Here is a 12297-nt window from a genome sequence, read left to right as displayed (position 1 = left end):
GCCAAAGAGTCGTGGATATATGGAAGGCCATTCCTCTTGTTATAAAAGAAACCTCATAACTCAAGCAAAAGGTTTTGGAGGCTTAGCCTTTAGAGAGCTAGCCTTGGCTTCTCTAGCTTAGCATAGGAGAGAAGATCATTCTTTAGAGAAGAAATAAGTGTAATAATGTTTCACTATTGGAGGTAGTGGCTTGCCATTGTAACTATGTACTTATATCTTTCACCTAATAAACATAATATCACTAAGCCAACACATTTTTGTGCATGTATCGTGAATATTGTAAGACTATTCTTTCGATGCTCGAGGTACATGTTTTGTTTATATGTACTAAGGAAATTGAACTACTTCATTGACTTTGGTACTTATATTGTTGAATGTATATTTTATTTGTTTTAATGTTTGTTGTGTATATGTGAACTATTTCACTAGATAACTAACGATTTTTTCCTTGCTCTTCTGTGCCTCTTTTAGGATAGTACTATTACTTTCTTTCCAGAAACTCACTCTTACTTCCCTTTCGTGAAAGCCTCATTTACACATTGCAATTGGTGTTTTACAATGTCAACTTTATTGTTATTTCAAAGGCTTTATTCATAATCTTTTATGTTATCCATTGTAGCTGAGGAAAACCATAAAGTTATGGTGGTCAAGCTGATGCTTTGGATGGGGCTCCTACTCCAAATGGTGTGAGGTCTAGTTGGGACTTCACATTGGGGAAACCCCCTTGGTTTATGGATTTCCAACATTATCAATAGTTGGTGCTATAAGAAAGGTGTTGACAGTGCTGGACCCACCAACATTCAGGGGATCTCCTTGATATGAAGTCTCAATCAAGCCTCACATTGTTTTGTGTAGGAGTCCCATCCGATATAAAGGTGTGGGCACCAAATCCTTAAAGATTTTGCTTGACTCTAGCTATCAACACCAAAGAGTGATGCAATGGTATATTTTAACAACAAGGGGAGTGTGCTTGGTGAGTGTGAAGTGCAACTATGTCGAGGTTCTTCTACTACAAAGGAGGAGACAAAAGTGAGCCTCTAAGTGAGAGGTAATAGTACCACCCAGGAGAAGACACACATGAACCAGAAGGATCCAGTGGAATAGTCCACAATGAATGCGACAGTCATTACAACAAATAAACAAGGATAGATATGTCTAACATCCAACAGAATAGTCCATAGTGGTTGCGAAAATCGTTATAACGAATAAACAAGGAAATATTTGTCTAGTATCATGCAGAATAGTCGACAAAGATGGGGAAGTGATAACAACCATTACAACACATTATCAACAATATAAGCACTAAAATAACTGAAATAGTTCAAATATCTTAGTACATGTGAAAGAAAACATGAAATACAAACGTCCACGGAATAGTCTTACAAACATTCATAGTCCATGCATGAAGAACATTTTGGCCTTAAAAGTCTTCTTTTATTAAGAAAAAGTTCAAAGACACATATTTACATTGTAAATCACTAGCCCAAGTAGTGGGACATTGGAGCCATTCCTTTCTCCTGAAAGAACTAGCAAGTCTCTCTAATGTCTTTCGGGAGGAGCCAAGGTGAAAAGTCATTTTCTCATACAATGAGGGGGTATATATAACCAAAAGGGTGATGCTGCCCCCTTGTGACTCTTTGGCTACTCTCATGCCCGTTCAACTTCCTATGACTTTTCAACTTACATGACTCTTCATATTCATGTGTGTCCTTTGGACTTCCACTTTAAAGTATATTTGATTACAATATACATGGTCCACAATAGTGATGTGGCATATGATAACTCATGACACGACTTGACGTGACACTGCTGACATGGACTGGCTTGATGATGTGGCATTTTCAAGGCATTGTTGTTGTTGAGGGCCAAATGTGATCTTGGACATGTTTTCTCTTCTCCTCTACATAGCTTGGCAATGTGGGGTCTTCAATGATCCTCGGTCTTGGAAGGTAGTTGTAAACTTTTTTCCATTTTCTTGCTCTTTTAAGCTTAGCTATGAGTGAGTCTTTAGGCATGCTTCCCTCCTTCTTCTCCTTCTTCACCATCTCGTCACGACTTGATAGTGTACACGTTCCTAAAATTCACTCATGACAGGACGACATCAATCTGAAAACTCCCTAGTATATGATGATGCATTATTATCCATGAACTGAACCTGAGACAAGTCACAGGCTAGGAGGAAGGGGTCAATGACTACGTATTGTGAATTTCTAGATGACAAGGAGAGAGATTGATCACTGAGACTATGCAAAGCGAAACTCAGGCTTGACTGAGGAACTTTTCTTCACAGTCCTCATTGAGGAGAAAAATTGCACAATGCCCACTGGGGTCAGAATTACGTAGTTCAATTAGGTAGCGGTTGTTGTAGGATGGGGCCCTGGAAGGACAGATTGCACAGTTTCAATAGGTAAGGGGGACTGGGAAGCATAAAGGCTTGAAGGGAAAATATGCATAGTTTTTGGGGGCAATGAGCTTCGGTTGAGGGAAGGGCACTGGAGGAAGCATTTACATAGTTGTGGAGGCCAAGGGACACTGGTATCTCTACGCATTGCGAAGTTCCAACAAGAAACGGAAAATCTTGAGGGTTGAAGGTGTGAAGTGCACAGTTCAAGAGAGTCTGGGAGGCACAACTATGTAATTCTAGAGGTGAAGGGAGGCTGCTAGACTTTGGAATTACATAGAACAACAACTCTAGAGGACAGTGACTGCACACTCCGTAGTTCCAAGCAGCAAGGTCACATTAATGAGGGATAATATTGCACATTGCATAGCTCAGTTAGGGCCTGATGAAGCTAATTTTCCTGGTTGGGAAGATTTCTAGAAATGGCTAACTGCGGGAAGGGAGATGGACTCGGGATGAACTTGAATTTTGATCACTCGCATAGCATAATTTGATTACATGACAACATAGATCATCAAAACAAACAAAAAAAGCATTCCCCTCTATGTGTCTGCCTCATGATAAGATGCGACAAGTGCAACACTTAAGATAGACTTTGGGATGACGTGATGACACTTATGCGACAACACTCAAGACTTTGTGTATGGGACATAAAGACCGACCTTTGAAACCACCAGAAAAGGTTCGCAAACATTATATAATAGTCAAACATGCCAAAAGATGGTATTTAATCCAAAAAGAAAAATGGGTCGAAGAACTTCAAGAAAGTTCATGGAATAAGCATGAGTGTTAACAACAATTAAGGAAAAGACCAAGTAAGGCTCTGAAATTTGAGTGCAAGCCGAAATTTTGGATGGTGTTGCTGAAACTACAACACTTTTTGGCTCGTGAGATTAGGATTTTGAGAGTATATATTTTCATCTGTAGTGTTTCTTCGTCATGAGCAAGCCTGAACAGTACCTCGCCGAACTCATGTAGGAACACAAACATTGTTGTGCTGTCGGCGAGCCTGGACAGCATCCATCAGAGTTTCTTTCTTCACCTCTCTCCGCAGGAAGCCTTTGTATTCTTTCACCTTTATTTATTTATTGAAAGATAACTATGCATCAACACTTATTTATTTTGGGGCAAAAGAGTGATCACAACTTATTGAGAGCACAAGAGGTTGTTCCTTCAGAGAATCATATAAAGACCTTTGATTTAGGTTTTCTAGTTTAGATTTTTCCCCTTCCCTGATTCTACTAATCGGATAAGCTTCATAACACCAACAGAAAAACCAAGTATAAGCATGAGGTTCCTAGGCAAGACATGGGTTCATGTTTGGACCAAAATTATCCTAACAGATGGATCATCTTTTTCGTTAGAACTTGATCAACCAAAAGATGTAACCAACACAAGGAAGATGGATAGAAGGCTAATGAAATATTGTAGTGTCACAAGACTCGCTAGAGTTCAACCACACACACACTTAGAAGCCACAACGAAGTTAGGAACAACACTTATTCACATGAAAAAACAGCACAAAGTTCAAGCAAAGAATAAACAAAAAACAACAAAAGACTATGTACATAGTGCAGGGCGCAACCCCAAATCTTCATTGAAAATATTGGTTTAAGTCTTTGCCACTGACAGGGAGAGAGTCAATCTTCCCGTCAAGTGATTGAAGACGATATGTTTACTGGCCAAGCTTCTCATTTACTGTGTATGGACCAATCCATATGGAATGAAAGTTAGTTTTTTTTTTTCCTTTGTCCTCGTGGGCTTTATCCCACTATAATACTTAGTCACCCACACTAAATCTATTTATTCCTGCATACTTTCTATCAAACCCTCTTGATAAAGCTTTGGTGAAGTAAAAAAATATATTTTTCTTTTAACCTTTCTTCCTGTAGCTTGTACAAAGTGTCCATCCTACGCTGAACTAAAAGACATGGCTTGCCTTGGGACTCTTGGGAAAACTAGAGAGCAAGAAAGTAGATGTTCAGCGGCAGAATGGCTTCTTTTCCGTACACCAAGAAGTAAGGGAAGGTGTTTAGATAAGGATTAGGTGTGACTCGGTAACCCCATAAGGAATTCACCAAAGAAGAGTGCTAGTTTCATTGTTTAGAGAATATGGTATTTTTTATTATATGGATGAGGTTCTTGTTCATGGATTTTTCAAGACCATTCCCCTGCGAATAATAATTAGATGAGTGTTTCAATATAATACCATTTTCCAATGAAAAATCATAAAGTCTTAACGATGAAAAATATGTTGCATTGTCAAAAACACGTAAAGTAGGAACACCGAACCTGGAAATGATATTCTATTGTAGAAAGCCGATGACTTCCTGATCGTTCACTTGTTTTAGCAGAACTGCCTTTATCCACCGCGTGAAATAGTCTGCAGCAATGGTGTTTCTTTGATGAGTGTGGGAAAATTTCCCCAATGATATCCAAGACACACTATTGAAAAGATTATTCCACTGCAACGGGCTGGAGCAGAGCTACTGACTTCCAATTTTTGTCAGCACACCTTTGGTAGATAAGACACATGCAGGCATAAGCATGAGAATCTTTGAATAATGTAGGCTAGTAAAATCCACCCTGCACAACCTTATGTGTTGTACTATTTCCTGCGAAGTGTCCGTCGGGTGGTCCGTCGTGGAGATCACGTAATACTTTTTTCTAAATTGTGTGCCTCCAAACACCTGAGCAGTACTCCATTGTGGTGCTTCCTGAACAACACCCCATGCACTAATTGATATGATAATTCTTTATGGCATCGTGCCCTCTTATGCGATGTAGAGAAGTGAGAGGGCATGATGCCAAGCTCGAGGTATTAGTGCACATCCGTGTACCAAGAATTTATGTCAATAGTGGGGGAGCCTCACTCAACGTTGCACATTTTAATCTCTTGCTCCCATGCAGCGAACTCTTCTTCTTCCCCTTTTCGTTTATTGCATCTACTACTAATTGGAAAACAACATGACCCTTGATTATGTGAATTGGATCGATGTCTAGACCATACTCTTGTAACCTGGTCATCCAGTTCACCCTCCTTTCACCCAGCTTTTAATGAACAAGCAGTGATCTGACTGTTGGGTGTGCAATAAAGATGGCACAACAGTTCTTTAACAGATAGGGTCTAAAGTGCTTTACTACCTTGTACACTACATAAGCATGTTTTTCTAGGGTGGGGTAATTAAGCTCTAGTATTGCAGACTGGTGCTCAGGAAGGAGATAGGTTGATCATTGTTTAACTCATCCTTCTAAGTAAGCACAATAGCAAGAGAGGTGTCAGACTACAAAGTGTAGAGAAAGAAGTCTTTACCAAATTCTGGGTTGTACAATGCAGGTGTTTCTGCTATAGCTTGTTTGATACATGAAAATGCATCCTTCTCCCTCTTATCACATTTATAAACTGTGTCCTTCTTCATCATCTGTTGTCTTGGTTTAACAATCTAGGCATAGTCGGAAATCAACATACAGAGGAAGTTGATCTTCCCTAAGAGATACTACATGGATTTCTTGTTCACTAGGTGGGAATCTACGTGATGGTATTGACCTTGTCTAGGTCTACCTTGATCCCACTTTTAGAAATGATGTGTCCTAAGAGGTTTCCTTCGGACACTGCAAAGTTACGCTGCTTGGGATTCAATGATATCCCATATTTACATCATCTCTCAAAAAGTTTCTTCAAATGGCGCAGGTGATCTGACCTCTGTTTGGAGAATACTATCATATCGTCAAGATAGACCACTACGCTCTATCCAAATAAGCCCGCAGAAGGATATGTCAATCACATGTTGGAGTGTTGCACCAACATTAACTAGCCTAAATGATATTCGTCAAAATGCCAATGTGTCCCTCTTCGTTCTAAAATTAGTTTTTAATATATCGGGATCTACCACCAAAACCTAGTTGTATCCTGAGAATCCATCAAGTAATGAAAATATTTCATCTACCGATACTATTTGTAGTATTTTCTCCATGGACGACACAGGGTAGTTATCATTGTCCGAGGCATGGTTGAGATTCCAAAAATCTACACATAGGTGGATCTCCTTGGACTTCTTCCTCATAGGAACCAAGTTTGATACCCACATTGAATGTTGCACCTTGTAGATGATTTGAGCATCCAATAGTTTTCTAAACTCATTTTGTATGAGGGGCTCAAGCATTGGATGAACTTTCCTTAGTTTCTGTTTAAATGGCATGGCTCCTTCTTTGATTGTTATTATGTGCTGGATGATTCACGTGTCATATGTCTTGAGCATACGTCCATGTGAATATATGACGGTACTACTTGAATAAGTAGATGAAGGCTTGACGCTCTTGTGGTGTACAACAAATACCAATATTGACATGTTTCATATCTTTCTCAGTCCCCAAGTTGATTTTCTCATGCCAAAATGTGGAACTGTGGGTCTTGGTAGTAACACGTCTCCATAAGCGATTATGTAGATCATACAACTTCTCTAATGATACCACACCCTTTGGGATGAGGTTCCATTTACTTGCATTGGTTGTATCGTACAGATCCTTTCCATGCTCATCCTTGTCGATCATTGTATCTTTGAACACGTCAACGTTTTCCATCAAATACAATATTTGTTGATCATCATAAAAAATGCATAAATTAGTGATATTATCTGGGATGGAAGGTTTATCTAAAATTTCAATAGAAAAATCGTCCCTTAAAGGTGACATCCTAGCATCATTGTTTTCCAAGGCATCCGTAGCTGCATTACATATTATTGGAATTGAAATAATTTGTAAATCTTGGAAGTGAGATATGAGTTGCCATACAACTTGTTGATAACTTTGAAGATGAGGTGACACAAAACGTATAGTGTTATGTACCTGACACACCATGATTTCGGAGTCACCTACCATTTTTATAATGGAAACATTGAGGTCAATGACCTTCTATAAATCCAAGACAAGTGCTTTTTACTCTACACAGTGTTACTCACGCACTCAAATTCTATGTGGCTAGAGATCAAATGTTTTCTCTGGAGCAAGTCTATTAAAACACAACTAGCTCCAAAGCCTTCTTGTGTCTTGGATCTATTGAAGTACATATTCCACATACCATATGTATAGGAACTGCTAACTACACTAGTACTACTACTACTACTACTAATTATAAAAATTTCATTATTGCCAGTTGGACATGGAAGGAGATCTAACTATGTGTCTAGTGGAACCGGGGATGACTTTGAAAGATAGCACCCCAACTATGTATCTAGAAAACAATTGCCAAATAATAGTTTTTTGAAAGCCACTGGCTCATTATGTCCATTCAATGGAGTCACCATGTGCTTCACATATCTCTCTGACTCGACCCAGATTTGATTGTTCTTGCCCCTGTACAAAACCCATAGGTGTTACCAATATGTGGAAAAGTATCCTTGAAGCTTTCTTGACCAGTCTCTGCTTAGTAACACTTCATATGCTTCCAGAATTTCCACAATCACTATGTTGATACATTGGTGAACTCGTCCGTTAGATGATAAACAGATAATAACATCTCTAAGTTCACCAATTTCCAAATACCAAGTGCAAGATTATTAAATGATTCGGGATTTAACACATTATTTTTATGATGAATATCATACTGTAGAAAAAGTTCTTAACAAATGATATAATAATCACACTACACACTTTGTTTGGAGATTATAATCAATCGATTGATTAACCATTAACATTAGGAAATAATTCACATAATCTTAATGGTGATTGAAGCATTTTTAAATTGCATATTTATGAGTAAATAGTTACTCAAGGATCTGATTTAAGCACTTGAGAAAATAATAAAGTCGATAACATCTCCATGACACTAATGAATTGGATAGCTAATTCAAAAAACACTCATCCATATTAACAATAGTGCACGATATGAATACATTTACACAAATCTGCTACCAAAAAGATGGTTTTTTCATTAGAAATAATAGTATTTAAATACAAATTGATTAAATCTAGTCTCTTTGTTCTCTTTCCTAATTCGATCTCCAACAGTTCTCCCAAAAGTATCAGCTCTGCTAATCAGAAGATATAGTTGTAATAGTACAAACTCTGCTCTATAACAAGACTTGAATCCTGAGAGAAAAATCTCCAAACTATTCAGATATGAGTATCCCCTTTCTCCTACAACTATAAACTCTTTACAAAAGTGCTTTAGAGTAACCTAGTTGTAGAGAAGAGGAACCCAGTGCTCATAATCAAAACCAATATTTATAATGTTACAAAAATATCCAAAAATGGATAGTTGTTGGAAGTTGTTTAGATCCCTCTGTTTTGGAGTTGCAAATCCTCTTATTATCCTTTCTTGGTGCAATATATCTCTTCCACATATTTTTTGCCTCATCTCTCCAACATATCTCCTGATAAAAACCAATCAAAATTGAAACAAAATGAAGAAATTTTGCATAATGAAATCGAAGTGTCAAAAATGGGAAAATAAAATTTCCAACTAAATTCTAATTAAATGAATAGAATACATGAAAATTGTGCCTCCCTATGATCTTTGTGACGTTTTTTTCGGCCCAATAGGACAGACTCAAACAAATTCGCTACAACCAATTGCTTCAGCGAATGAAAACTCAAAAAACAAATTTAGAAATTGGTTTTTCGGGTGCAAGTTAGGAGCTTCAACTTATGATAATTTTTAGACATATTAAACGTACAAAAATTTAGTAGGATAGTAGTATGATTTTGATCTCCTTAGTTCTAACTTTCCAACAGTCCATCTTAAACATCATTTGGCCAAGCAAAATTCAAAATATGGCTTTCCAAAATTTAAGTGTCAAATGTCATTTTGGACAAATAAAATTCAAAATATGACTCTCCAAAATTTAAGTGTCGAAACGCCCGTGTGCTGAAAAATGCATACTTCGATAAAAATCTAAGTAATTTTATAATATACATATTTATTTTAAATAAAATAATTTAAATTATTAATATATACAAAAATAAATACAAATTATTAATTAAATTAAAAAAAAATATTAAAAACAGATTTTAATTAAGATATTAAAATAAAGTAACAAGTGGCTTTTTGTGAGTTCTTTAATAGTCCCTCTAATATTCCCTTGGGTATTGATGGGGGGAGTTATAAGGAATGTGGAGAGATGAGGAGAGGGAACGAAGGAGCGGGAGAAATAAGCAGGAGGAAGGGCCCGGATCCGCGATGGAGGGATAAGGAGGAAGGACAATTCTGGGAGGTTGGAAGGAGGAGGATCCTATAAGGGAAACTAACAGAGAGCTCCGAATTAAAAGAGAGTCATGAATGGAGGAGACGAGATGGAGATAAGTGAGTAGAGGCCCACGTGGGAGTGGGACTTTCCTCTTATATTACATAAAAATATTACAGCCACTTTATCATACGATTGCGAAAACAACTACAACCGTTTACTGCGATTTCAGATTCTGGTAATATTTATAAATTGAAATTAAAATGGTATTCCGGATTTTAAAAAAAAATATTATTATATATATATATTAATATATTGAAACTATATAAAGCAAAAAAACATGTATTTTATTATAAAGTTTTGTTATTGTCTATACAAATTCTTGAATTAGTTAGTTTTGTAGGATAGTTAATAAAATAATTAAAAATTAATAAAGTAGTTAAAAATTAATTAATTATCAATTTAAAATAATATAAATTTTATAATTTTTTAGTTTATGTAATAGAAATCGCTGAAACTTTGACTAAGCGTTGTTTGCAAACTGTAAGCTCAAATGAGACAAAACTAGAGTCAATGAAAAGCGAGTGAGAAACCAAATGCAATGAAGCAATCAAAATTAAAATATGAAGAAAACTAAAATGCCGCACAATTAACCAAACGAAAGTATTAAAGGGTGATATGACCATAACTTATGTAGAGGGCCCCCATTGCTGTTATGAAGATAATACATTAAAAATGAGGGGTTGTGATATTGCCACAACAATGACAACGTATGGGGAAGAACTAATTATCTCTTATTAAAAGGTAATGAGATTAAGTTTACCTAAAGGTTAAAATGATGAATTCTATTAAGGAATCAATGATTAAAACATTTTCCATGGTCCCACATTAATAAATCAAGCGGTAAAAATTCTAAAAGATAAGTACTTGAAACAAATTGAGTCTAAAACATGAATCCATGTTTTTTAGGGAATATTTAATTTTAAATTTACCATCGATGAGTGACAGAAGAGGTAAATATAGGGAGTTTTAAGAAAAGTATACATCCATTGATAAGGATTATCTCTTTTACTTGTCATCCCTTTGCTACGAGCGAGTGTCCATAGCCCCAACGAAGTTGTCTTAGTACCACACATGCATAGCCCCACTTCTAGCAAGCATGTTAAATGCCCAGATAGGTTTACTTGTGCTTCCCACAGATATGTGCATTCAACCCTCTTTTATAACCCTTTTGATAAACTTTATTTATGGAATTTCTTTTTTGCAATTAGGGGAAGAGTGAGGGGTAGTACAAGAGATTTTTAAATAAAATGGATACAATACTCATAAAATTTCAACTACCACATCTTTTGCTACAGTTACCAGTGTAAAGGATTTTTATGTGAAGTGGGAAAAATGGGAGAGATTTATTGAGTAAGACTCAAGCTAGTTCTTTCCTTGGAAATATGAAGTCTATCACTTAGAAAAGATGAATGTTCCTCCATGGGAAAATAATTAAGGAAAGAGGACCTTGGAATCCAATAAACATGTCCCTTTAAGGTAAATGAAACTCATGAATTTGACAAAGTAAAAGTTTCCCATAAATGCCAACCGATGTTGGGTGGATAAAAGGTCCTTCTATATAAATCTTGGTAATATCACCAAAACCAATCCAAAGTAAAGGTGAAAATGGCACTCTAATTTTTTCCAAAAAGAATAAAGAAGATGCAAACCAAAAATAAAAAGTTTGAATAAAAAGCTGAAATTAAAAGAAAACCTCAACAAGATGATTTATGAAGAGTGTCTCAACAAAATAACTAGTATGAGGGACAAAATGCAAGCTTTTCTTAAGTTGAGATTCTATTAAGTTTTCTTGTAAAGTTGTAATTGATTAGAATTTTATTCAAAATAAAATTTTAATTCTAGATAGCACCTATGATAGAAAGTGAAGCCAAATAAGATGTTTCTCCCCTTAAAATTTTTCTTGTTTCAAGCTTGCATGGAAACATCATAATGGTTTTCTCATAAAAATAATTCTTGTGAAACAAACTAGAGGTTTAGAGACTCCCTGATTTAGCTACTTTGCAATTCGATTGACAACATAATTGTTTCTCCAAATCTCAAAAGTGAAACAAGAGTGAATTCTAAATCTGAGCAAGCATGGGTGCAAAATTTTCAAAGCAATCGTTAAAGATCTGAAGAAAATAGAGCTAAAGATCAATAAAAACTAAAACTAAACTGAAACAAAAAGAGTAAAGAAAAATGATAACAGGTGAAAATTGGCATGTAAAACTTACCATTGAAGAATTTCGTTTAAATTTACCTAAAATATACTAAATTCTTCCAAAAAGTAACTTATTCTTTTGATTGAGATTAAAAACATAAAGAAGTCCCATTTTAATGAGGAATTCAATTGTCCAAAATCATTACTTCTTAAATATAAACTAAAGCGAGTGATGAACTTGAAAAATACAATCTCATGCTCAAAAAATCATAAGTAAACAGGAAATCATTAGAAATGAAAATGTGCTCCACTTTAAATTGCAGCAACAATTATTCTCTTCTTAATGCTTTTAATTTTAAATCATCCTCCCCAGAGATCAATCCAAAGTTCCAACCAATTTAAAGGTTTTTATAAATATAGAGAGTACTTGTATTAGTGGGTGATCAGTGAAATGAAGTGTTATATAAACAAACTAGAATCTACAATCAAAATTGATAATAATCTGTTACCTT

The sequence above is a fragment of the Pinus tabuliformis genome, chromosome 8 (genome assembly GCF_031772625.1).
Source record: "Pinus tabuliformis cultivar Carrire ecotype Pingquan chromosome 8, CPIR1, whole genome shotgun sequence".
In the NCBI taxonomy this organism is placed as follows: domain Eukaryota; kingdom Viridiplantae; phylum Streptophyta; class Pinopsida; order Pinales; family Pinaceae; genus Pinus; species Pinus tabuliformis.
This window is presented reverse-complemented; position numbering follows the sequence as displayed.